Consider the following 27990-nt stretch of genomic DNA (forward strand, 5'->3'; position numbering starts at 1 on the left):
TATGGCTAAGTGTTTATCAATTTTATTTATCTTTTCAAAAAACTGGCTCTTAGTTTCATTGATCTTTTCTGTTTTTTTCTATTTCTGCTCTGATCTTTATTATTTGTTTCTTTTTGCTGACTTTGGGCTTTGTTTAGTTTTCTTCTAACTCCTTTAGGTGGAAAGTTAGGGTGTTTATTTGAGATTTTTGTTGTTTCTTAAGGAAGGTATGTATTGCTATAAACGCCCCTCTTAGAACTACTTTTGCTCTGTCCAGTAGATTTTGGAAAGTTGTGTTTCTGTTTTCATTTATCTCAAGGTGTTTTTAAATTTTCTCTTTGACTTCTTTGTTGACTCATTAGTTTTTTATTAGGATGTTGTTTTGTCTCCATGTGTTAGTGTTTTTCTAGTTTTCTTCCTGTAATTGATTTCTAGTTTCAAAATGTGATTGGAAAAGATGCTTGATATACTTTTAATTTTCTTATAGTTATTGAAAGTTGTTTTGTGGCCTAGTGTGTGATCTATCCTGGAGAAAGGTCTGTGTGCTCTTGAAAAGAATGTGTATTCTTCTATTTGGGGATGGAATGTACTGTATATATCTATTCAGTTCATCTGATCTAATGCTCATTTAAACCCACTGTTTCCCTGTTGATTTTCTGTCTAGATGTTTTATCCATGGATGTAAGTGGGGTATTAAAGTCTCCTACTATTATTGTATTACTCTCAATTTCTCCCTTTATGTCTATTAATATTTGGTTTATATATTTATGTGCTCCTATATTATGTGCATATGTATTTAGGAATGTTACATCCTCTTCTCTGACTAACCCCTATATCATTACATAGTGCTCTTCTTTGTCTCTCATTATAGACTTTGTTTTAAAGTCTGTTTCATCTGATATGAGTATTGCTACCCCAGGTTTCTTTTCATTTCCATTTGTATGGAATATCTGTTTCCATCCCTTCACTTTCATTCTGCGTGTGTCTTTTGCTCTGAAGTGAGTCTCTTGTAGGCAGCATATAGATGGGTCTTTTTATTCATTCAGCCTCCCTATGTCTTTTGATTGAAGCATTTAGTCATTGACATTTAAAGTGATTATTGATAGGTATGTACTTAGTGCCATTTTGTTACTTGTTTTCTGGTTGTTTTTGTAGTTTTTCTCTGTTCTTTTCTTCTTTTTTTAGTCTCTTTCCTTTTGGTTTGATGATTTTCTTTAGTTTTGTGTTCGGGTTCCTTTCTCTTTGTTCTTTGTGTCTCAGTTGGAAGGTTTTGATTTGTGGTGATCATGAGCTACATCTATATCTACTTGTACTTATATCTATCTACTTGTTTAACCTGATAGTCATTTAAGTTCAAACACATACTAAAAGCTGTCCATTTTTTACTACTTAACCCCCTATGTTTTATATTTTGGTGTCCTGTTTTACATCTGTCTGTGTATCCCTTAACTGTTTATTGTAATTAGGCCAGTTTAGTGGTGATGTTTAGTTTTTAGTTTTAGTTTTAGTTTTTGCTTATTGAGGCAACTCTCTCTCTCTTTCAGTTCTGAATAATAACTTTGCTGGGTAGACTATCCTTGGTTGTAGGTTTTTTCCTCTAAGTACTTTAAACATGTCACAGCACTCGCTTCTGGCTGGTAAAGCTTCTGTTGAAAAATCAGCTGATAGCCTTAGGGGAGTTTCCTTGTATGTGACCCTTTGTTTTTCTCTCTTTTTCTTTAACTTTTGCCATTTTAATTATGATATGTCTTGGTGTAGGTCTCTTTGGGTTCATCTATTTTAAGCCTCTCTGTGCTTCTTGGATGTGTGTTTCCTTCTTCAAGATAGGGACATTTTCATTCATAATTTCATCAAATACATTTTCTGCCCCCTTCTCTCTTCTCTTTCTAGGACCCTTATAACATTATACAACTGTATGTTTGTACACTTGATATTGTCCCAGAGGTCCCTTAAACTATCCTCATTAAAGCAATTTTTTTTCTTTTTGCCGTTCTGATTGGGTGATTTCCATTAATCTGTCTTCCAGGTCACTTAGACATTCTTCTCTGATACCTACTCTGCTGTTAATTCCTTCTAATATATTTTTCATTTCAGTTATTGTATTCTTCAGCTATGGTATCTGATTGGTTCTTTTTTTGTATTTTCTAGTTCTTAATTGAACTTCTCACTGTGTTCCTCTGTTCTTCTCCTGAGCTCAGTGAGCAGTTTTATGACCACTGCTTTGAATTCTTTATTAGGTAAATTACTTATCTTTGTTTCATTAGGGTTTTTCTCTGAGGTTTTATCTTATTCTTTCACCTGGAACATATTCCTCTGTCTTCTCATTTTGTTTGTCTTTATCAGTTTGTCTCTATTAAATCAGGTGAAACAGTTGTCTATCTCAGTCTTGAAGGTGTGTTACTATGGTGGACCATCCCTGTGTAGTCTGCATGTGTCCAGTGGCTTGGCGGAAGAGCTGGCACAAGTCATGTCTGTTACTGGGGTGCACTGGCGGCCATCACCCCAGAGTGGGTAGGCGTGGGTAGAGGCGGAGGGGCCAGATCCTGAGCCTGGTGTGAGCCAAGGCTTTTCACCCCATGCAATGGAGGTCACCCCCTTGGTGGGGGATGGGGTTGGAGCCAGAGCAGTTGGAGCCAAAGGCTGGCACCAGCTGTGTCTCCTCATGTGGCATGGTGGTGTTTGCTGCCTTGGTGGTGAGTGGGGACGGGGTCAGAGGGGTTGGAGCCTAAGCCCTTCCTGAGCTGCTGCTTTTCTACAGTGGTGGTGGTTGCTGCCTTGTTGGGGGAATGTGGTCAGGCTATGAGAGGCTGGAGTTGCAGTCCAGAGCGAGCCCTGGATTTTTTCTGGTGCAATTGCCTTGGTCCCTTGGAGTGGGACCAGAGCAGGAGGAGCTGGAACCAGAACCTGCTGCAGGCTGGGGGTGGTCCTTACAGGCTGGCCAGAGCCTCAGGCAGTTTTCAGCCTGCTGCCTATGCCCTGGGACTGGGAGCAAGCAGGTCTCTCCATGCGCCCTTGAGCAGAGTCTCGGTTTCCTGTGGCTCTCTGGAAGGACCTATGGGTTTTTAAACCAGTCAGAGAGGATCGTTTTCCTGATGCCAGACCCCAGGGCTGGGATGCCGAATGTGGGGTGTGACCCCTCACTCCCCAGGAAGGGTTCCCAGCCTGTGATATCCCCTCCTCTTCTTGGTTGCCCACCAGGGATATAGGTCCTGAAGAGATCACTTCTTCTCCCTCCATGCAGATTCTGTGTGTCTCTTTCTTTATATCCTTGGTTGTAGAAGATCTGTTCTGTAAATCTTCAGAGAGAGTTGCTCTATATATAGCTGTATTTTTTAAAAATATTTATTTATTTATTTGGCTGCATCGGGTCTTAGTTGTGGCGTGCGGGACCTTCGTTGTGGCATGCAGGGTCTTTAGTTGCGGCATGTGGGCTCTTTTAGTTGCGGCACGCATGCGGGATCTAGTTCCCTGACCAGGGATCAAACCTGGGCCCTCTGCATTGGGAGCATAGAGTCTTAACCACTGGACCACCAGGGAAGTCCCTGTAGATGTGGTTTTGATGTGTTCATGGTGGGGGGGGCAAGCTCAGATCTTCCTACTCTGCCATCTTGATCCTGCCTCTAAAATATGTCTTAATGCTGGTCATTCTGGGTCAGTATTCTCAGGTACATGGTGGGCTCTTTCAATAGGTAACTTAAAGTTTCTTAAGTTAAAGTTTTTGTTATTTCCCCTTGCTTTGGTTTTCTTCTTTATGAACTCTTCAATGTCCTGGATCTTCTTTGCTTACCTTCAGTAACTGTCACTTTCTCTAGACTTCTCTTTTACCTCTTTATTTATTTTTGGCTTTCAACACTTTCCTCTTCTTCATCATCTTTTTTTTTTTTTTTTTCGGTACGCGGGCCTCTCACTGTTGTGGCCTCTCCCGTTGTGGAGCACAGGCTCTGCACACGCAAGTTCAGCGGCCATGGCTTACGGGCCCAGCCGCTCCGCGGCATGTGGGATCTTCCCGGACTGGGGTACGAACCCGTGTCCCCTGCATCGGCAGGCGGACTCTCAACCACTGCGCCGCCTGGGAAGCCCCGATCATCTATTTTTTTATGGTATTATCTGTTCTGTTTATTTGCTCTTGGGTTCCTTCTAGTTTAATCTTAATCTCTGAAATAATTGTCTTCATTTCTGATGAAAACATCTCTAATTCTTTCCTGAGTTCTATCGTCTAATTTCTGAGTATGTCTAATTTTGTGTCATGGTGTTATTTCATGCCTTTTCTTAATTTCTTTTAGTTCAATTTGGAACAAAGATTACATTTTTATCTTCTCTGTGAGCATACATTTTTGACATGCTTTCATTGTCTGGAGGAATGTTATTTTGCTCCTTGCTCTCTCTCTCGCTCTCTCTCTCTGTCTCTTTTTTTTCTTACAATAGTCTCTTATAATGGTATTTGATGTTAGTGTTTTTCTGTTGATCTTTTTGGTGTGAAATTAGTTTTCCTGAACTTTTGGAAGGAGACATGATTCAGGACAGCTCTTCTATATGCACAGAGCTTTCTCTTCTGTTATTTATGTGTAGTGCTACAAAAAAATATGACCTTCTGAGATTTCCTGAGCCCTGTTTCCCTTCCCTGCTTGTACTTGGCCTTCCCCTCTCCTTCATCTCTGTAATCTCTGTCCTGCTAAATTTTGATGCCACTCCCAGTGGTTTTCCTCACCATGGAAGGGAGCCCTTGTTCCAATTCAGAGAGGTCACAGCACCTTGGTCCCCACTGTAGACGATTTATCCCACTATTGCTGCAGAGAAAGTCCATCCTGGTCTCCCCACCTGGCTTTCCCGCAAACGTCAGTCGTGGCTCTTCCGGGCTCTCCTGTTGTCAGGTTTCCTGGTCACCCCGCTACTTCCCATTTCTTTTGCAGATGTCAAGACCACACAGGTCTTGAGACTGTTAGTACTCGATTCCTACCTGCTTGTGTTTTCAGGTTTGTGGGGAAACATTGTCACCTAGTTTTGTTGTAAATGTTGTCTGTGGGTTTGGGGTTTTAATCTATAGTTGCTATGTTTGTTTTAGGTGGGCATTCAGGGAGGTTTCAAAACCCTGCTGCTGACCATGCTTCCCTCCCCACGCTCTGCCTTGAGGCTTGCTTACCGCCTGTTTTTTTTGGTACCATGCTGCCGATCACCTGACCCCTCGGAGCACATCTGTTCTTTTCTGTGGTTCTGCCAAGTTGCTAGTCCAGATCCAAACAAGCACCAGAAGGTGGATTTGGAAGGGAAGAGATGCTGTCTATGAGTTCCCGGCGGGAGTGCGTCCTGGGGGAGGCAGTATCATTCCCCTACTTCTATCACAGAGGAGTGCGGTTTGGGCGAAAAAGGGAGAAAGGGAAGCAGCATGTGACAGCATGAAGCGCTGCTCTGATCCAAGTGGCTGCTCTCGACACCACAGCAAAGAAGAGGCCGTATTGGATCTGGGGACCCATCCACCCTGGTTCTAGCTGACTCCACTGGCTAAAGGAGTGGGTGGCCGTGTGGACACCCTGTCACAGGCGGTGCTGTGGGGGCTTCCTTCCCACCTGCATGCTCACTCACTCTCCCAGTCTGCCTGATGGGTAGATTTTCCATGCGACCAGAAGGAAAAGACTAAACATGGCTGAAGATTGAAAGGACCAAAAGCTTACAAAATTCCAAGTGAGGGCAGGATGAGGAGCTCAGGTCTGAATCATCCCGTAGTTCCTGGAATGTTCCCACTTGGGTGTCTCAGGCAGAGTTGGGGAGAGCACAGCGCTTCCTCCCCTGGCCCATCTGGGGTGTGGTGACTGCCCAGGAAATGCCAGCATCTCTCAAGCGGGGTGAGATCAGAGGAAGCTCCTAGCGGCTTGCCTGGCTTTGTCAATCCTGAGTCTCAGAAACACAGCAGCGCTCTTCACCGCTTGTTCAAGCTGAATTGTTTTTTCAGAGCAGGCAGCTTCACTTCCCGTTTCTTCCTATGTTTCCCTTTACGTGGCAGAATAATATTAAACCCTCCCCATTATTCTGTAAAACCCACATAATACAACACACGCTACACAGCCTGGCGTAAAACAACTACAAACGCATGTGCCGATGGTTTTGAAAGCGATACACAGATACGTGTATTTTCCGATCTCCGTTATGGCGACGACTACTACATCTTGGGAACACGCTTTGCTTTTTCTGTGTCCTAAAGTCCAGGACTACATCTTGTCACGTTTAGAGGAGCCTGCAAAACCATCTTAATGTCTTATGGTTCTAAGTCATCAGGAAGGCTGCTTTCAGAAAACTTCATACGATATGGGGGGCAGGGGGGTGGCGCCCCGCCCTCAGTGGGGAAATGCTGAGAACAGGTCTGAGATGTAGTAACTCAAGTATTGGCTATTGAGGGAGTTAAAAAGAGGGGCTTGGAAAGCGTGTGGGATCAGAGGTTCTGCTTCTGGGAGAGCAGAATGTTCCCTGGAGGCCTGGTGTGAAAGGGAGGAGGGGTTAGCTGGAGGAAGGATCTCAGTGAAAGGACAGAGCATCACGGGGTAAGAATGAGAAAGACCAGAGAAGGGGGGAGGGGTGGAGGAGGAACATCTCTATGACTTAGCGAAGAAGTTAGACTTCAGAGCAGAATGGGAAGAGGGCAGGGCTGAGCTAGGACCCTGAGCAAAGCCACACAAATCCCACCCTATGTACTGCGCCCCCTGCCCCAATCTCCTGCTGTTGCTGGTCCAGGCAAACCAGAGAGTCTAACTGAAATAAGTATAAATTCAAGCCAACCTAGACTCCATACAAGGTAAGGAAAATAGAAGTGAGTCACAAAACGTGCAGGCCTGTGAAAACAGTCAAGACATAAAGGGCCACGAGTAACATATCATTAACAAGCCATTGCAACTGTGAAAACAGCACCATGAGTGCCTCCAAACTGGACCGCTTGATGCAAGTGGACACGGGCCAGGAGGGATGCAGTTAGCCCACCTGGCCAGGGCGTGGTCCTCCCAGCCATTCAGTTCGTCCACCAAAGTGCTGTGCTTCCCGCCCCTGAGGGGCTTACAGGAGTCAGCTTTGAAGGACCACCAGCCGTTCCTTCTCAGGGCAGCCTGGCTTCTCTGGGGGTGGGGGGGAAGCTGTGAGGACTCTGACCTTGAGCTGGAACCCCGTTTCTCTCAAGTCCCCTGGAACCCCCCATCCCGGGTGTCGTCAGGCGTGTGTCCTTCGTAGGCTGCCACTTGGCAGTCTCAGGCACGACCCCCCTTGCTACCCTGGGTCAGTTCTTGGAGCAGGTCCTGTGTCGTTGGTCTGTCCATCTGTCCGTCAGATACGAGTGGACGGGCATGAGCTCTGCTGGGGTGGCCCGCCCATCCCGCCCCCAGCTGGGCCTCTGAGGGCGCTGGGCCACCCAAGGGCTCTGCCGGGCTGCGGTATGATGCAGCCTCGGCATCTGGGGTCCCGGCTGGCGCAAGGTACCCTGCAGGCAGGAGGGGGCGGGGCAGACCTCACCCTCGCTCCTGGGGGTCTTGGGGGTCCCGGGGGTGGTAAGATATTTGCTCTTCACTCGGGAGACCACCTCTGCTCCCCAGCAGCCGCGTCGCCTTCCGACGCAGCCAAGTAAGAAAGCGAGGGGCCTTTTCCTATTAGAAACAGGGTGAACGTCTTTCCGAGGCCTCGCCTGGGAGAAGCTAGGACACGGTGTGGGGGGGCACCCTGTCCTTGTGCCACTCACGGCAGGGTTTGGAGGAATCACACACAGCGCTGCAGGGCCCTGGGAGGAGGGGCACTGTGCTGGGTGACCCAGGAGGACCTGGCGTGCAGGCGGGGGAGGGGTGGGCTTGGCTGGCAGGATGGGCAGGGATGCGGCCAGAGGTGGGCCGGGCCCCACCTGCCAGTTTGGACACGTGGATGGGCCAGTGGGGCACGGGGTGCAGACGGGGTGGGGGCAGGTCTGAGACAGAGTGTAGGCGGGATGCTCTGCGACGGGGGACACAGCTCCCCAAGGCCCGGGTGACTCTTGTTGGTTTCCGGAGTGTTCAGCATTGCTGCTGGTGGGCTTCTCCTCTTGGGCAGTTGTGAAGCAGAAAACCCGTCCGGAGCCAGCCTCCCCCTGCCCAGCACTACGTGTGTCCCAAGTGTGGACTCCTCTCGGTGTGGGTGCTGCCCTGCTGAGGCCTGTGGGGGGCCGGGGGCAGCTGGACGCCCCACTTCCCTGACGTCCCCCAGGTCCCGGGGGGGAGTCTGGAATTGCTGGTATCACCAGGGCTGTGCGAGTAGGTAGTGCCCTGCGAGGTACAGTCTCTCGGGGGAGGGCAGGGGGAGGGGGTCTCAGCACGTGGTGAAGTGAACCCGGGGCCTCTGACCCTGCAGGTTTGGCCCTGACTGTGACTTTGAGCTGGTCACCTACCTCTGGGTCCTCAGATCCTCGGGTGTAAGACAGGTGGACAGCGGAGTTCAGAACTGATTTGCTGAGAAAGGAAAGGAAGGGAGGGAGGGAGGGAGGGGGGAAGAGGGGGCAGGCAGGGGATGGAGGGAGAGGGCAAGCCAACACACCTGTAGCCTGCTAGTCATAGCATTGCCTATGTATGAGGCTAATGAAGAGAACATTTCATTGTAAAGCAACTACTATTTTAAAAACATCAAATTAAAAAAAAAAAAAAGAGTACATTTCTGTCTGAAAGCCGCCTTGAGGTTTTCCGTAAACACCGAAACGTGAGCCGGGGTCAGGGCTATCTTTCAGAGAGAGGGAGGTGGTGCAGACATGTTTGATGTAAATTGTGCCCTTTAGCCCTCACATTGGGTAGCATCTCCACAGACCACTTAGGCTTGCCCTGTTGCTTTTGGAGAAGTTAAAAAAAAAAAAATCTGATTGAGTTAAATCTAATTCCTGCTAGATTATGATTGTTGTAAGGCTTGAATGGTGGACCTGCCTCCATACTGTAAAGAATTCAGGATTTTGTGTGAACCACAATGAGCACAGCCTAGGATTTTGACACAAGGCAGGATTTAGTGCAACATAATAGAGCTTTCATTCTGTTGCTCTCCGGGCTGACAAAGTCATGGTATCTCCTCGGGCCTCAGTTTCCTCATTTATTAAGACACCTGAGGTAGCAGAAAACCCGTGCCATGTTGACATAAACTTTTCTTGTGTAATTGAAAAGTCCAGATGGATGGTTTCAGGCAAGGCTTGATCTAGTAGCTTGACCTCTTTTTCCTGCGTTCAATTTCCTTCTCTCGGTCCTGTCTTCTATTATATCCGCTTCATCCTAAGGCTGGTTTAGTAAGAATATTCTGACTGTGTATATTTCTGCTTTGGCAGTAGAGGGTTTGTATTTGGTCCTCAAAGTACTTGTGTCTTATTTAAAGTCTAGTCATTGGAAAAGAAATTGATAAGGATGGACCCAAACAAAGTTAAACAAAACAGCAGATTGTCATGATAAAGCAAGACTGGAAAGAGGCCTTTGACAACCATGACCACCTGAAGGACACACTGATGATGTCCTGAGAGCAACTGCCTCCCTGGGCCTAGCGGGAGCGTCGCACGCCTGCCTGCGGGGCTGGCATCCAGCCTGCTCTGGCATCCGGAAGTGTAATTAGAGACCTCAGTAATCGGCCAGCTTTGGTGATGATGCCAGGTTGGAATAACCTCTGTGGAAAAGTGAAAGCTCTCATGAAATACATCTTTAACACCAAAGGCAGCCTGGCACTTGGGTTAAGGTCCTGGCACGTACAAAGTCACAGGTGTATCAGGGAGGGGAGTACCTTGGGGAAACAGGAAGTCATCGCAGCCCGGCTGTGGGATTCACTGGAGAGCAGACCCTGCAGCAACAACGTCTCCCTCTTTTGGGGGGCTTGGATTACCCCAAGAAGCCTGAGGTTTGGCAGGTATAAACACTTCGGCTTGCAACTCCAGCCCCGCTACCCTCTCCCTGTGTGTTTCACAGGCATGTGTGGGGAGGGATACGCAGGGTGACCCTTGCCTGAGTCCGGCCCTACTTTGAGAGTGAAATTCATTTCCTTGTCCTCCTTTTCCAGATGAGAGGCTGTGTATTGGTGGTGTGTGTGGTGAGTCACTGGCCTGGATGACGCTGCTAGGATCCTGTTCTTAACATACAGTTTGGGGGCCTGACGTGGCAATTTAGTTTCTTGTCAGCTTTTGCCAGTACGTTATCTTCTAGCATCTCTGTTAGCATACTTTAAAAAACCCAAACCTGGCTTTCACTTTTCTCCTGGAGGCTGGTGTGGGATGTGGAAGCCCCCAACTTGTGTGGTGTAGTAAACAGGTGGCCTCCAGGAGGGGTGTCACCTCCCTGACCCATCCCCCCGCAGCGTGTGAGGGGGTGTCAGTGAAAAATCCGGTAAGAATCACGCTAAGACGAAAGAAAAGAGAATTTTATTCAAGCCAAATTGAGGATTATAAACCGGGAAACAGATTCTCAGAAGCTCTGAGAACTCCAGCGATCAGGAGTTAGAGACACAGTTTTATATACATTTTTGAGACAAAGAAATTATGTATCATATTGACAGGTTAGCATTGTGCATATGATTCAACAAAGTTGTTTTATTTTTCAATTATGCATGTACAGACAAGCCTTTGGTCCATGTGACCCCTTGTACCCTTGTATGAGATGAAAAAGAAGTATATTAATCGTACAGTTACAATATTACAATGCTGGCATCTAAAGGAAGAGGCCAACTTTTCTCAAAGGTTGATTTCCTCCTCCTGCTTTGAGGAGGTCTGCTTACTGTTTCATGTACAGATAGATGCACGTGGCGTATTGGGAAAGGCCTGCCACAAAGGGGGCATGTCGTTTGTTTTTTTATTTTCTTTCTGTCTTAGTTTGATTGTCCTGCCCTAGAATATTTACGATTTTCCTCATCAGGAACCACCACACACCACATCGCTCCCAGGATGGGCCGGAGAGGCCCGGGGACAGCTCTGCACAGCTCAGCCCCTTTATCCACCAGGTAGAGGTGCCCCTGCATGACCCTCAAGGTAGAATCCTGTCTTCTCCTGGAACACTCATGATTCGGGAGAGTGTGGGCCTGGGGAATGTGTAGGAAGGGGTTTCAGAGTAGTTTAATGGGGTCCACTTAATGGGGTATAAGTGGTGCTGGCTGGCCCCTGACTTGCCCCAGGAACCTGCCTCCCTTCGGACTTACAATCTCCCTCTTGAACATGCAGCATCCTCGAAGGGCATCCAGACCCTCATGATGAGGTGAGGAAGCTCCCGGCGGACTAGGGCTGGCTGCTGTGGGTACAAAGGGACAAGCCAGGGGATTCTGGAATCCGGGAGTAAGAACCCTTCCTGTGAGCCAGGTGCTGTCGATGAGGCCCTGGGTGTGGAGTCCGCCCTCTGAGGGGCTCCCAGAGGCTGACGAACAAGCACTTCTTGGGGCGATGAGTGCTGGGGAGAGGTAGCTGCAGGGCAGCAGGCTCTGGTGGCTTTATAACAAGAGCCATGTGTGTCTCCCTTAGTACCTGTGGACACCTCACTGAAGCCACAGGGCCATCCTGTTACCGACCAGGGTTCTTGGCTTCCTTAATCCATAGAAATTGATAAGAGACCAGACAAGAAATTCAGGCAAGGCTTTATTGGGGCCCCTGCTGCAGCAGCGGGGAGCGGGAACAAACAACAGGTTCCCTTGCTTGTTCCTTATATGGGGTGAGGGTAGGGGTGTGTCCAGGGGTCAGGCCAGAGGGGCAGCTTAGGTGTTCTGTCCGCTCCTTAGATGGTGTTGTGTGCAGGGGGCATGCGCAGTACCTGGCTTTTGCTCCCAAAACCCTAGTTTTGCTCCAGCCCTTCAAGAGTGGCAGTTGGGATTTTTGGTCTCTTTGTATCTTTTTGTCCAGAATTTGCCCCAACTGCGCATGCACGTAGTTATTTTCAGTCCCATATAGTTTCTTTGTATTTTGTTTGCTTGCGGAGAGGTGTGTCCAGGTGCAAGCACTGCAGCAGAGGGTCCCAAGTCCCAGCCTGTCTCAATCCCATGACATCAGTTTACAGGAGAATGTTATTATCCCCATTTCACATCTGAGGAAACAGAGCTGTGAGTCCTGAGCTAGCATCCACCCTCAGCCCCCCGACTTGGCCCCTCTGCCTTGATTTCCTCCAAAGGAGGGTCCACCATTGTCCTGAAAGCTGTGGAGGGACTGGGGGACCCCCAGAATCCCGGGGGTCTCCTCTGTTTCTGAGGCAGAGCCCGAGGTTCAGGGTGATGGAGGAATGGTTGTGGTCACAGCTCATGGGCAGAGAGGTGGGAACCGAAGTCCAGTCTTGGTCTCACTGCCTTCCGCCGTCTCTGGGTCTGGGCGAGCTGCTGGGGGTGCCGTCCAGCTCCATGCTGCCTGCTGCCCCGGCTCTCCAGGACCTGTCTCGGGCTGAGCTCGAGGTGGCCACTGCAGGCAAGTTTGGGGACATCATGCCCTTTGTGCTCTTGTCTGAGCCGGGTCCTGACTGGCTGGGAGATGAGGAGACAGACAGTCAGGCATCCTGGTCCCCAGCAGCTGAGCATGGCTGTCTGGGCCCTGCCCTTCAAGGTGAGGGCGGAGCATCACTGGGGGCGGGACTTCTTCCTCACCTGCACCACCTTTGGTGCTGTCAGAGGGCCCTGATAACACACACGGTCCCCTCCACCATTTGCATTTCTCATCACGTCTTTTTCCTCCTCTTGTCCTCGGGGTGCCAGCCGGAAAGCGTGAATAATGAGAACAAACACAAATGATCCAAATTCTCAGTGGTCATTTTCCCGACAAGTCGGGGTCAAAAAGACACTACAGGAGTGGCTTACCCTCCTCTGTCACCTCGTCTGAGTGCGTTTTTACAAAAGGAAAGCAAGCTCGGAATATCTGAGGCATTACTGTTGCTTCAGCTGTCGCTTTATGGCAAGAAAAGTGGTTGTTTCACTTAAAATGGATTTGGACGTAGTTCTTGGAATGAGTAAATTGAGGAAAAGAGCCCGTGTGAGATTTTGGACTTAAGCCCTTAAGTATGAGAATTTAAAGTAAGTGGTCTTGCGTCGTGCTGTGGTGGTCCTTCAGGACTGGCAGAATGGGTCTGCTGGGTGTGACTGGTGTGGCTGCTTTAACTGGACCAGTTGACTCTGACCAGCCCAACTGCTTCTCAGGAGTGAAGCGTCCTTCTGCTCTCTGGGACCTGCAGGAGAGGGAGGGACGTGTTGATGACCAGATCCCGGCTTCTGGGCAGCCCTGCCGCGAGGCTAGGGAGAACAGGTAAGGGGGTGGGCCACCCTGAGTGCTGCCACCCCTCCTCACCCCCACAAGACCCACCCGGGGATCTGCTGCCTGCCTCTTGGGCTCAGGCACATACTCTCTTAGCCTGAAAAAGTCTCCCTATTTTTTTTTTTTTTTTTTTTGTTTTGGCCACACGGAGTGGCATGCAGGATCTTAGTTCCCCAACCAGGGATCGAACCCGTGCCCTCTGCAGTGGAAGTGCAGAGTCTTAACCGCTGGACCGCCAGGGAAGTCCCAAAGTCTCCCTATTTTAATATGTTAATAGAGCACATCCTTCGGCCCCCTCCTGCCCTACCCAGTCACAACTTCCCATGACTCTCCACCACTTCGTTGGGGCTTTTCTAAGTTCTTTATGTCCCCAGGAGGGAGGTCATTCCTCAGTCACCCAAAAGGATGAAGTGCGTGCCTATCGCGGGTTCCTGCCTTTTACGATCCACCATTTGCAATTATTAATCAGTGTGAGTTAATTCAAGTCTTTTGCATTAAATTTTTGTCATAAGATATTCAGCATACAAAAAGGTAAAAAGAATCATGTGATGAACACCTGTGTACCCACCACCTGCTTAAGGTGGAGAGTATTACTGTATTGGTTATCTATTTCTGTGAAACCATTTATGCCAAAGTGTAAGTGGTGTAAAACAATAAACATTTATTATCTTCTACATAGAGTCTGTGGGTCAGGGATCTGGGAGCAGCTCAGACCCCAGGGTCAGCTCCCTGGGCTCAGGCTCAAGATGTGGGGCTGGGGCTGCAGTCATCGGGGGCTTGGAGGATCCACATGGCTGTTGGCAGGAGGCCTCAGTTCTCAGCCGTGTGGACCTCTCCATGGTACTGCTTGGGTGTCCTCACGGCATGGTGGCCAGCTTTCCTCAGAGTGAGTGATCTAAGAATAGCATATGCCTTTCGTGGTCTGTTCACTAGAGGCAAGTTACTAAGTCCAGCCCACACTTAGGGAAAGGAGAGGTAGGCTCCACCTTTTGAGGGGAATGTCCAAGAGTCTGTGGACATGTTTGAAACCATCACAATGACTAACACAGCTAGAGCCCCTCCCTGCCGGCACCCCCTTGTCTCCCACACAGAGGTCCCTGCTGTGAGAGTTCGATGTTCACACTCACTGCGTTTGTCAGCGTACCTGCTGCGCCTGTGATTTTTGCATGTCTTGAAGCATGATGTAAATGATATCTAATTGTGTGTTTTTTCTGTAGCTTGCCTTTTTGCTTCACCTTATGTTTGTGAGATTCATCCATAGGCAAATGTGTAGCTGTCATTCAGACCTTTTCGCTGCTGTGGGGCTCGTTGTAGGAATGTGATGTAATCTGTCTGTTTAGGGGCTCCCCAGTTTCTTGCTGTTAAGACAAGGCTGTTAGGAATATGCAGTGTGTCTCTGTGTGACCATGAGCCAGATTTGTCTAGAATATTTAGCAAGGGTGGGAATTGTTGCAGGAGAGAGTGCACGAGTCTTCAAATTTTCTCAAAGCAGCTAAATTTGTTTTCCAAAGTGGGTCTCCTGATGAGCACTCCTGCCAGCTGCGTGTGTGAGTCCCCCTTGTCCTATGCAGTGACAACACTTGGTATTGTCAGATGTTTTTTTTTTAAGATATATATATTTTTAATGCTTTTCTTTTTTAAAAAAATTTATTTATTTTTGGCTGCATTGGATCTTCATTGGTGTGTGTGGCCTTTCTCTAGTTGTAGAGGGCCGGGGCTACTCTTCGTTGCCATGCGCGGGTTTCTCATTGCGGTGGCTTCTCTTGTTGCGGAGCAGGGGCTCTAGAGCGCAGGCTCAGTAGTTGTGGCGCACGGGCTTAGTTGCTCCGCGGCATGTGGGATCTTCCTGGACCAGGGCTCGAACTCATGTCCCCTGCATTGGCAGGCGGATTCTTAACCACTGAGCCACCAGGGAAGCCCTTGTCAGATGTTTTTAATGTTTGGTGGGGGAAGCGTGTCTATAAGGGGTCTTAGTTTGCATTTCTCTGTCTGCCAGTGAGGTTGAACATCTTTTCATATATATATATATTTATTTTATGTATTTATTATTCTGTGAATTACTAGTTCATGCCTTTTGCTCAATTTTTGATTTTCTTATTGATTTCTTAATGATCCTTCATTTGGTTTACATATTACAAATATCTTTCCCCATTTCTTCCTACCAGCATAATGTGGGAGCTAAGAGCATGGACTTGGGGGCAAGTGGCAGGATTAAATCCCAGCCCTACCACTTCCTGTGTGGCCTCAATACCTTATATGAGCCTGTTTCCCCATCTGTAAAATGGGGATGATGACCACCCTCACTACCTTGCAGTGGTGCTGGGAGGATTAAAAGTTCTCACCTGTGAAGCATGAGTGCCTGTCATGGCGAGCACAGGATGGACTGAATAACCTTTACTGCACCAGGCCCTGAGTGGCCCCCCAGACTGCGTGCCTGCCCTGTCATTTTGCCCAGAGCTGTCCAGAGCGCTGCGTCCTCTTTTGATACGATTGGCAGGCAGTGCTTCTCTCTGGCTCCCAGTCTCCTGGATGACCCTCCCTTCAGCATCCCTGAGCTGCCTGAATAGAAAACGAAATCCCAGCCTCTCTCCAGGAGATGGCAGGGGGATTGGAAGGCATCCGGCGCCTTGCAGCAAAAATAGAAGCCTCACTTGCTTAGGAAGGAATAATAATGAGGAGAGCCAGACAGACCCAGGCTGGGAGGGTTCATCTCGACCCCCGCTTCCCTCCTGGCGTCTTTGCAGACCTGGTGGATCGCTTTCAGCCTTGGCACTGAGTTCTGGTTTTTTATACCTTAGTGTCGCACTGTCCTTTCCTTCCACAAAGCCAGGGAAGGAGGCCAGAACACAAGACTGGTTTAATATCAAGAACCACTGGAGAAACGTGTCAGGATTGCACTGTAAACACCCCTGCCACAAAGATCAGGGGGAACCGTGCTTCTGTCCTCAGGTCACCATCTGCTGCTCAAGGTCAAGTTTATGGAGGATTAAGGCCCAGTTGAGTCAGGACACCTTTCATTGATTCAGCCCCAATGTTAATTAGCTCAACACTGTGTAAGGAGCTCCCAGGTTTATTTAGTAGAACCCCAGAGGATTTTACATAAAAGCAAACATGGAGGGACTTCCCTGGTGGTCCAGTGGTTAAGAACACACCTTCCAATGCAGGGGACGCTGGTTCAATCCCTGGTTGGGGAACTAGGATCCCACATGCCATGGGGCAACTAAGCCCGTGCACCACAACTACTGATCCCTGGTGCCTCACATAGAGAGGAGCCCAGGCACCACAATGAAAGATCCCTCAACTAAGACCCGATGCAGCCCCCCAAAATAAATAAAAATAAAAACAAACATGGAAAAAGTAAATTAGAGATATTGCACATTATAGCTGGTTTGGGTTATAGCAAATTTCTGGGCTTTGAAACAGATGGAGCTACCCCACATCTCTGTTGCCAGCTCTGCCTTCAGGGTGGCCTCACAGGCCCCATAAGGGGAGCAAAGACCCCCTTGAAAGAGGAGTCCCTACTCAGTAAACTAATCACAGAGAAAGTCTCCCTATTGGAATCTGGAGCAGGAAGTGAGGAAACTGGGGGCAGAAGGTTAGCATCCCCAGTGGCCCGTCGCCTCCAGACTTGGAAAGCTAAACTTCCAAGAATGGAGGGTTTTGACCATTTTAATGGTAACGATTTGTATGTTATCCTTAATTCAGTATTTTTTTTTTTTTTTTTTTTGCGGTACGCGGGCCTCTCACTGTTGTGGCCTCTCCCGTTGCGGAGACGCGCAGGCTCAGCGGCCATGGCTCACGGGCCCAGCCGCTCCGCGGCATGTGGGATCTTCCTGGATCAGGGCTCGAACCCGTGTCCCCTGCATTGGCAGGCGGACTCTCAACCACTGCACCCCCAGGGAAGCCCCTTAATTCAGTATTTTAAGAGCGTGTTTAGAAGCCACCTTCTCAAACAAAACAATTGCTTTTTGAGACCTTTGAAGTTGGATTTGAAAGCCAGTCTGTGCCCCAAACATTTGCACAAATGAGAATCTGAAGGTTTGAACTTTTGATTCTAAAGACACAACTTCTTGCCCAGAAGGAGCGAAATAATACAGGCAGGTATTTATAAGTGGAGTTATTAGCATTTGAGGGCTTTCCTTGCTGGGGGACTCCGTTATTTAGAATTTAAGATTTTTACTTATAAACAGCCCATTGGTGCCCATCAGTGGAGCATCTCAACTTTACCATCACTGTCTCCCAACACCGAGCCCCTTTCTTACCATGATCTGGGCTGCGTCGTCCACATCCATCGGGCTCTGAGGACCTGGAGCCCCTCCCTGAGTTCAGCCCCTGTTTCCCCATGGTCACTGGTCTGTGGCCGGTTCTTGGGGCCCCAGTTCTTTCCACGCCCTGTTATGACCCTGCTATACCCATCTGACATTGTCCCTGTGTGTCCCCTCAGGAAGCAGCAGACCCCCTGCCCCCACCCCGGCCCCACAATAAACCACATATATCCCAACCTGGGGGAGCATCCGCGCCACCTCCGCAATTCCATCCTGTGGTCCCAGCCACACCTGAGGGGACACTGGGCCACCTCACTGCATCCCCTGGGGCAGCTTGGCTGAGCTGCAGAGCCAGGTCCCACAAGCCACCTCGAGTAGCGGCTTACCTGCCAGATGCTCCTTTGCCAACTGACTGTCCCCGCTGCGAGGCAGCCTGTGCAGGCGAGTCCCGTGTCCACCCGGGCTGGGCTGAGAAGACCGTGCAAGCATGAACCCTCCTTCCAAGCTTTCCCTTGCGATAGTCCCACAGATGCCTGGTTCTCAGTGCTGGCTGCAGCCACCAGGCTAGGACCAGCAGGAGCCACATCTGAGCTGGCTGTGATGTGCTGATGATGTCTGCCTTTGATGCACCCTGACCATGGCCGTGGTGCTCTGCACACACCCCTCCCAGCCCCCGCTGAGGGCTTCTGCTCAGTGGGGCCCCATCTTCCATCAGGAAGTGCTTCATGGAACCTGGGATATTGCTGCTCATCAGATCATACCTGTTCTACACCACAGCTTCCCAGGTATCCCCACACCTGTGTGCCCAGGGGCCAGCCCCTTACAAAGGCCAGCATTGCCCATTTAACTCAAGGAAATTCAGCCGTAGCTCTCGGGTCAGCTGGAGGAAGAAATCTGATTTTGGACAGTGGGATGGTGGTTGTGCTGTGTGTGCCCCCGGCCGCTCTGTAAGACCGAGAGGTCAGCGCACCATCTGCAGGCAGACTTTCCGCCTCTGCTGTGGACAAGTGACCTCTGTCCCCTGCTCCTTGAACCCAGGTGCCCCTCAGGACAGCTCCCAGGTCTGGGAGTCCGTGAAGCTGTGGATGTTGCCTTAACTTTGTGAGAAAATGCTTATGAAGATTGGTTCTGAGCCCTCTCCCACCAGCACTGCCCCTTCCTGGGCTCCCTGGGCAACATCTCCTGCTCTGGGTGAGGGGCCCTGTGATCTGGCTTGTCTGGGGCCATTGCCATTTTCCTAGTCCCCTTTCCCAAACCCCCTGGGCCACCGTGGAGCCTCAAGGATATTTCTGAATCTGGGACTTCCCACTGATTCCCCTGCCATAACATCAAAGGCGCTGAGTACCTTCATCAGCAAAGCTGTAAACCATACACTCTAAGGAATATTTGGAATTTCTGTTTTATCTCCTGAGTGTCTGGAAACGTAGCACTTCAAAGGCTCTATTTGATCATAGATCCAATTTATTGCCAGAAATGTGCATGTGGAATAACGGGGACCCTCCAGTGGCAGTGGAGGTGGCATCCTGTGAGAAAATGAATTTCTCCCGGAGCCGAACACCAGCTGCCTCAGCAACAGTATTCGCAGGAGAACCGAACCTGGTGGTGTTTGAAGTCGGGCAGCTGAAAGGCTCTTCGTGGAAGTGTTCTCTGTGCCTGGATTCAGCTGTGGGGTCAGCGCCCAGGGCCAGGGCCTGCCTTTCGTTCTGCACTCGTTCTGAGGGCTGGGGGCCCTGGACCCTGGAGAATCCAGTTGTCAGCATGTGGGGCAGACGGAGTCTCCTGGGCTCCTGGGACTTCCTGTTTCCTGTCTCACCAGGGAAGTTGGGCTGCAGGGTAGCCTAAAAACCAACCAACCTACCTGTGAATGGACCAACAACTTAGACAGTGGCTTGTTCTAATCTTGTGGGGAGAGACCTGTGTGCTTAATTTCCAGCCTGGAGGTTGATGAGGGATTATTCAAGGAGTGGCTGTGAGTTACCAGAAGATCAGGCTCTTGGATTTCTGTCTAGTCACAAGTGGCCGAGAGGGACAGAGGAGGTGACCTGGCCATGGCTGCCCCCAGAGGGGGTAGGAAGAGACCTGGGACGTGTGTTTGGTACAAAGAGGAGTGACTGGGCCACACATGGCTGAGAAGAGCCTGAATGTTCCAAACCGTATTTGAATCTCCAGGTTCATCCTGGCCTCTTGACGGCGTGGGCCTCCCGGCTGTGCCTGGCCAGGTGGCGGGTGGACTCAGAGCCAACCAGGGAGGCGACAGCGGACCCCCCAAGGACTTCCTGGATCTCCCCACTCACGACTTCGTTGGACTTGTCTTTGAGATGAACCATCTATCTGGAGTTGCAGGTCATCAAAAAACACAGCCCTGCTGTAGACAGTGCAAGCCAGGGGTCCCCAGAGCGGGGGAGAGGGCACCGCTGAGGGAAAAGAAAATTCATATTTTTCTTTAGAGAAAATGAAAAGTGGCACTGGGTCCAAGTGGTAGGTGACCTTGCTGTTGAGCTAAAATGCTGCTGGGAAAATGAGAGAAGACAGACATGAAAAGAATGCTAATGAATAGCGGTGGACGGGAGCCCGGAGCCCTGACTCCCCGCCATCCACAACGGGTGCTCGCGTGTAGCCTATTAATAGACACTTAAAAACCGATTCTAAATTGAGCTAAGATGTGGGCCTGTTTTCTGCTGGTGGAAGAGCCTTACGTAAGGCGCCGGGTGCCGCTGGTTGTCCTTCCAGAGTGCTTTGATGGTTGCACACCTTGGTTGGGAACCCGCGGGGAGCAGGCGGGATGTTCAGGCTCCAGGTGGACGACACTGTCCTTTTGAGCGGCTCGAAGACAGTGGGGTGGCAGGGAAGCCTGCAGACCAGCTCCGGGGTCCCCCAGGTGCTTCTGGGCCTGGAGGGGTGGGAGGTGCTGGACTTCTGGGTGGATGGGCCCCTCCACGGCCCGCGGTGTTGGGGGTGGTGGTGGCTGGAGGGCCAGGAGGGAGGGAGGGACAAGTGCGGAGGACTCCAGCCTGTGCTGGAGGCTTCCAGGCCCCTCCCTGCTGTCCTTCTTGGTCACTACTGGTCAGAGCTGGGGTGGGGGGTGCCCAGGCAGGACAGTGACCTTTCTGAGCGACCTGCTTGAGGTCACAGAGCGAATCTGGGACAGAGTGAGGAATTGAGCCCGCCCTCCCAACGCCCCGCTGCCCAGGGAAGGGTTCTTGCCACTGGATGTGACATTTAGTATGAGCGCCAGCCTCCTGGAGGCGCTGTGGTGGTGGGGTTTGGCGGAAGAAGGGGCAGGCTGTAGATTCTGGTGACCCCAGGCAGTGTTCTAGAGGTGGGGTTTCACCTTCCCATCCTCCTTTAAGGTGGTTCCCACTGTCCACATTTTACACATGATGGAGCCGAGGCGGACGCCATGAAGGGATTTGAGAGGCAGCAGAAGCACGTACCCGTGGAAAGAAATTGAACAGCGATGCAAACATCCAGCTCCCCCTGAGTAGAGCCAAGCAGGTTACGGTGCTGTGGCTTGATCAGAATGGAAGCGTCTGCGGCCTTCTAAGGGTCAGAGCATCATTTTCCCCTTATATATGGACCTGAGGCATCTGCACCGGGCCAGTTTTGGGTGGCTCCCAAATTTCCTCATTAAACCCCACTGCTAGGAATGTCTGTCCAGGGAAATGAGAGCGGCTGTCGGGCTCCCTTAGAAAAGTGACAACACTGAGTCCAGAGTGGACCTTTGTGATGAAGTTGAAGCCGTTGGCTGCCAGTGCCGCTAGCAAGACCCTGTTGTCTTCCCCGAAGAATGACGCCATCCCCTATGACTTCAGATCCCAGGGCCAGATTGAAGGTGGACTTCCCGACCCGACCAGCACAGCTGTTCATGAAATGCTCCCAGTTCTTCCATTCCCAGCAGATGGGATGACGGTGGGGTTGGCGGGGGGGGGGGGGGGGGGACGCGGCCATTGCCATGGTTTTGAAAGGAACCAAGAAATTCCTTTATCACTTATCCTGTCTTCAGCCATATTGGAGGGAGGAAAGGAATTTGGATGTGATATTTCAGACCCGGAAACCCCGTCCTCTTGCACTACCCTGGGCTCCCCGTCCCTGCAGAGGGACGGACTGGGGCTTCTCCTGCCCCGCCATGAATTCCTGATCCAACCCATGACTCTTGCCATCCTGATGCCCTTGACTCTGGCTTTCCTCTCCAGCCCGAGTTTGCAAAGCATCCTCTGTTCAAGGGGACTGTGAAACCCAATGTCCTCTTTTCTGTTCTCTTTATAAAACTGCACCCCCCAGGAGGAAGGGTGGGCTGGGAACCTGGGCAGAGGAAACGAGAGGTGGTCTGCCTCCTCTCTGTCTCCTTTAATCTCTTTTCATCCCCCTGCAGTCCCCACACGCACACCCACCTCTTCTGAAAGTGTCCCAGAATACCGGTTCTGCCAACTAGCGGGGTCAAGCTTTGTTGTGGGAAAATACATATTCATGAGGGCTTTGAGGCGCTTCATTGAAATGCTGAGAGTCTCTGCAGCCAGAGTGATACATGAGCCATCGCTTTATTTGTCCAACACAATGTGAAGGCAATAATCGTGTGATGAATGGCTAAAGAAACATTTTAAGTATTTGTTTCGGCGTGATTTCTGATCATCTCATTAGAATTACAATCGGTTCACTTTCCCAGGTATTCAAAGCCTCTCACTCATTTAAATTTCTATGCTCTATAGGAGCACCCTTATCATTCCTGAAACCAAAGTAAATTCCTCTCTCTTCTTCTGTTTTATTCCAGAAAGATTTCATCATCAGGAGGGTTTTCGGGACCTTACCAAACCGCTAGTTTTCGGTAAGAAATAAGAGGTAACCTTGCATGGCGTGAGGTTTTGCTTCTGACGTGTGTGAAACGGGGCTGTCTTACTGGAGGGACGCTGCCCTGCGCGTGGGGCTGGGCAGCTGTCCTAGTTCTTTACCTCCTGGGGAGCTGGGTCTGTATAATCAGTACTAATCTGAGCACAGAGCATCTGAAGCTGGGGTCTGATTCACAGTCAAGGGCCGTTGAGCCCTGGGCCCACTGCTGGGCACTTATGTTGTGTCCACGAAAAATTAATCAGTCATTCTAAGAAAGAAATGGAAAATTTTATTCAAGCCCAATTTGAGGATTATAACCCAGGAAGCGCATCTCAGAAAGCTCTGAGAACTGTTCTGTCCGTTGGCAGTCAAGGCATAGTTGTATAAGTTTCTTGAGACGGAGGGCTACACATCAAATGACTTCTTATTGACAGTTTACATGATCCAGATCTAAGCGTCATTGTGACCCCTTACGAGATCAAGAAGAGTGTTATCTTTTAAGGCCTTGTCCCATTGATGCTAGGGGAGTGTTGCCTTTCCTGCTTGAGCAGGTATTTCTGTGATGGGGGAGGTTTGGTCGATGCACAGTGCAGACACACAGTGCACAGTGAGGGGAGAGAGGAGGCCACAGGGCAGAGAAGATGTTTTGTTTAGATTTTTCTGGTCTTGCCATAAATATGTATTTTATTTCTCAGTTGCCCGGAAGTGATGCCTCCCCCAGGCTCCCCAGTGCACACACGACATCCCCTCCTCATTATACTATGCTTCTGTAAACCACAGTCCTCATGGTGTTACCAAACTCCGGTTCGGGTGCTCACCACTCAAAAGCCAGTCATTCGGGAGGCAAGTGTCAGTAGAAAGGAAAGGTGCGATCTGAGGAGATCGTGGACTCACGTCCAGAGACCAACTCCGAAGATTCTAATCAGCCAGGACAATTTTTAAAGGGAAAAATGGGGGAAAGAATCTTAGTGAATCATCGAGGCAAGAGGTTGCATTCTGCATCGTTCTCCATTGTGTGTGGTCTGGCGACTCTTCAGATGTTGCCTTGCCCACGTGATCTGCCTGCAGGGCTACTGCGGGGGTAGAGGGCTAGTTCTTCTTTTTTTTAAAAAGATCTTTTTGATGTGGAACATTTTTAAAGTCTTCATTGAATTTGTTACAATATAGCTTCTGTTTTATGTTTTGTTTTTTTGGCTGTGAGGCATGTGGGATCTTAGCTGCCTGACCAGGGACGAAACCTGCACCCCCTGCATTGGAAGGGGAAGTCTTAACCACTGGCCTGCAAGGGAGGTCCCAGCTAGTCATTCTTTAACTACTTCATTCTTCATTCTTACTTCTTTCTATCTAGGAAAAAATCGACAGGTTAGGCAAGGCATGGTACACATTCAGGAGAGCCTAAGTCAGGAGTTAGTTTCAATTGCTTCGTGATCTCATTTCTATAATTAGATGTTTGAGGGGGACAGAAATGGGTAAACAGGAAAGGGGCAAAAGTGCTGCTTTCAATGGATTCCATCATTTATTTGTGTAACTCCCACCAGATTCCTGTTCAGATTGAAAGTAAATACACATCACCAACAATGCATACTGTTTGAAACCTTCCTCTATTATTGATCTACGAGAAGTCCACCATTTTGAAATGCCAGGATGCCGAGTAGAAGACTTTAACTCTGATTACAAAGAGCACTCTTTTTTTAAAATAATTTATTTATTTATTTTTGGCTGCATTGGGTCTTCATTGCTGCGCACGGGCTTTTCTCTAGTTGGGGCGAGCGGGGGCTACTCTTTGTTGTGGTGCGCAGGCTTCTCATTGCGGTGGCTTTTCTTTTTGCGGAGCATGGGCTCCAGGCGCATGGGCTTAGTAGTTGTGGCACACAGGCTCAGTAGTTGTGGCTCGTGAGCTCTAGAGCACAGGCTCAGTAGTTGTGGCACATGGCCTTAGTTGCTCCGTGGCACGTGGGATCTTCCCAGACCCGGGCTTGAACCCATGTCTCCTGCATTGGCAGGTGGCTTCTTAACCACTGCGCCACCAGAGAAGCCCACAAAGAGCTCTCTTAAGCTTACCAGGGGTGAGGGGCGGCCCCGAGTCACTGCCACCCTGTGGGTGAAGCTGTCCTGTGGCCCTCATCCCACTGACACACGGTGGGCTCTTGCCTTCCTCTTGCCCTGGAGGGCCTGTACGGGCAGATTTGCACAGGTCTGTAGGCCAGGTGCCAGGCAAGCACCTGGTACAGCGGAGGTTTGTAGGATATGGGTTCTGGGCTGAAGGTGCTGGCCTCTTCTTCTGGGGCCAAAGACACGCTGGTGGCTGGGTAGCAGGGAAGCTGGTATATGGGTTGGAGTATGTCTGAAGAAGAGAACGTCATTAGGGGTTAGGAGGCCGAGCCAGGCATGGTGAGCATGATGACCAGAGCAGGTCCCAGGTTCTGGTGGATTCCATGGGTTCTTATGCATTCATGGTGTCGACTGAAAAAAAAAAAAAGCACAACCTAAAGGTTAAGAATTACGTTTCATTTGGTGGACTTTCTGAGGACTTCAAGCCCAGGCACAGCATCTCAGGTAGCTCTAAGTGACGGCCCTGAAGAGGCAAGGGAGGGGGAGCCAGGACATATAGAAGTTTTTGCAACAAAATCATGTAGTCGGAACATCAAAAGATTACTCTTAACCAAAGAAAACCAGATATGTCAAGTTAAGGAATTCAGTGCTTTTCTATGTATGAGAAGATGCAAGAGTCTGGGCTCACTGAAATCATTCCTTTGATGTGCACCTCAGCTCTCTGGGGCCAGTATCCTGTGTTTTCTCATCCTGAGTTCCCTCAGGGCTCACAGTTGGGGCTATGGTAATGGCCGATGGCTTGATGGCCACAGCATCCTTTGTTTGCTCATACTGCAGGCAACATTTTTCATCCACAGTGGGAAGGAGCATTTGCTAGTTGCATGGAGCAGCGCTGGGCAGCCGTCCAGAGTGTCGTGTGTAGGGTGGCTTTGGGACAACCAAAGGAGAGGGAAACTGCATTCCCCAACGGGGAAGCTCTGTGTGAATTCTGAGGATGATGACGACCACCAGTGGAGATGGGATACTGGAGTGTCTAGACAGTGGTTCAAAGCCATCGTTTTGCCCCTGGGGTAGCAGAAGAACACAGGCCTCGCTACTTGGAGCTGCTGAGAGATCATTGCTTTGTAAAGCAAGGCAGCTTCATTTATTCCACTCGCTGATCCAGCATCTACCCTGCATCTACGGTGCTAATCACTGTGTTGTGCTTGGGCAGGAATTCCCTCACGTCAAATTGGGGAGCGTTCTTGTCCCAAATGTCCTAGATGGATTCCATGATGGCTTTGAAACCTCACACCTCAGATTGGGACTTGAACCCAGTCACACCTCGGGTGGGCCTTGAACCCACAATTTCCCAGCTGAAACTGCACACCTGGTCTCAGGACTTAAGGAGGCTCAGGTTCTTTATGTCTCGATGCAGAAAGACTTCAGCAAGAGGCAAAGTGATAGGTAAGAAGTATACTTATTAATGTAGGACGCTTGTGAAGGCTACAAGCAGACAGGCAAGAGGGCTCTGCCCTGGGAACTAAGTGGGAAAGCGGGTTTATTTAGAGAGATACACACCCCATAGACAGAGTGTGGTTCATCTCAGAAGGTGAGAGGCCCTGAAATATGGGGTGATTAGTTTTTATGGGCTGGGTAATTTCATAGCTAATGAGTGGGAAAAGAAGGGGCAGTGATTTCCAGGAATCAGACCACCACCCACTTTTCGGCCTTTTATGGTCGGCCTCAGAACTTTCATGGCACCTGTGGATGTGTCATTTAACTAGCGTATTACAATGAGCATATGACGAGGCCCAAGGTCCACCAGAAGTCGAACCTTCTGCCATCTTGGGCCTAGTCGGTTCTAACTGGTTTATGTTATGTCCTCCACGGCTCTGTCATTCTTTTAATGGTTGTGCCCTGCCCCCTCCCCCATCTCAGCTTTGAGAGTGTGCGAGTGGGGCACAGCCACAAGGCATTTAAGGGACATAGAACAATCAGCCCCCCTCCAAGGCAGCGGAGGGTGAAACCTCAGAGGAGTTGTATGATTTTTAATGGGTTTGGGCATAGGAATCAATGAGTATTTTTCTGAACATTTCCTCAGCTGTCAGTCTTCAAAGCGTGTGAATTTACTTTTGTGCTCTCAGCAAAGCCTTTTCCTTCCGGTTTGATTTTCCACTTAGAGTTGTAAACATACTTCAGCCTTAAATAGAGTAGATGCGTCAGCCGCCCTCCGCTGCGAAAATGCTAAAGGATTTTGGGGGATTCTGGAAGGGGAGGAGATTTTTATCATAATTGACAGTAGGGATAGCTTGTGAAGGTGTTGCAGGAAGGGTGACCCCTTCTGGAGCCCAAGAGTGGGCTCTTGTCTAACACTCGCAGATGAACTGTCCGAGGAGACACACGTGCTGACAAAGCAGGAGACTTTATGGGGAAGGGGCGCCCGGGCAGAGAGCAGAGGGTAAGGGAACCCAGGAGGACTGCTCTCCACGTGGCTCGCAGTCTCAGGTTTATGGTGATGGGGTTAGTTTCCGGCTTGTCTCTGGCCAATCACTCTGACTCAGGGTCCTTCCTGGTGGTGCGTGCATCTCTCAGCCAAGATGGATTCCAGCGCAAGGGTTTCTGGGAGGTTGTCAGGACATATTATGGGCTGGCATCTCCTGCTTCCTTTCAGCCACCCCCAAATTCTCCCTTTAGTTTTCCGTGGCAGCACCGTGTTCTTTATCGGCACCTCCTGTTGTGAGACAACTCAGGCAAGCGGTTATCATCGTTCCTGGCCAAGGTGGGCGGCTTTGGTCAACGGTTCCCTAACAGAGATGTTACTGATGGAGAAGTAGTCTCACAAATGGCAGTGAAATTCTGGCCTTCTGGGAGCCCAGGGTCTAGCAGCCACCACACTCCATCTGCTTTCTAGGGACTTTCCACCATGAAATTGGCTTCTTGAGGATTTTCTTAAGGAAATTGGAATTGTCATTGCATTCTGATGGATACCATGGGGCAGTTCTGTTTGTGCCTCTAGGGTATAAGGTATTTCCTTCTTCTGAGCCCAAAAAAGACCTAGTGGAATATTTATGCATCCCCAAATATCATTAGAGTATGAAAATCAGCTGCAAATGATGAGAGGCCAAGCTCTCTTGCCAGTTGCACTCACCCATCTGCAGTGTGGCGGGACCGTCATTTAAGTGAATATACTCATCAGGGTTCTCTGCAGAAAAGCATATTTCTTCTGTGAGAGAAAAGTGGCAATGAGATGGATATTTTTAACTGACAGTTTTGCCAGAATGAATCTCTGGGAGGAGAGATCTTCAGAGAGTAGAGACCTGGGTATATTTATTTTTCTACCACAAGGGAACCATTCTGTAACTTCAGAATACTAATCCTCAGAGTGTGCCTGCTGTCCTTCCACAGGATAACTTTGTGAATATGCTTCCACTCATAGTAAAATTTGGGGGCTGTGTTCTAGTTTTTTCCCCCTGGGAGAATTAAATTCTAGGCCTCACTATTGCTATGATATCTATCCACCAGGCCCTTGATCTGTAAAACGCGTGAGTCATAATTATAGAAATTCAGGGATCATCCTGAAGGAAGGTTGGAAAGATTAATAAGCTGTGTTTAAATCATGGGCAAGTCTCAGAAAATACATGAAGTTAGAAGATGTTGCATTTGTGA

The 27990-nt window shown here is 49.5% G+C and overlaps 1 protein-coding gene across 1 annotated transcript in view; it reads left to right on the forward strand.

The window, feature by feature from the left end:
• Positions 1-27990, forward strand: part of APBA2 (amyloid beta precursor protein binding family A member 2) — a 189666-nt gene that overhangs the window by 63084 nt on the left and 98592 nt on the right. Inside the window, exon 3 of the mRNA XM_033852266.2 lies at positions 22235-22288. The gene's annotated coding sequence lies outside the window, so the exon portion shown is untranslated. The remainder of the gene's footprint in view (positions 1-22234; positions 22289-27990) is intronic.

Source organism: Tursiops truncatus, chromosome 2 (genome assembly GCF_011762595.2).
Source record: "Tursiops truncatus isolate mTurTru1 chromosome 2, mTurTru1.mat.Y, whole genome shotgun sequence".
Taxonomy (NCBI): domain Eukaryota; kingdom Metazoa; phylum Chordata; class Mammalia; order Artiodactyla; family Delphinidae; genus Tursiops; species Tursiops truncatus.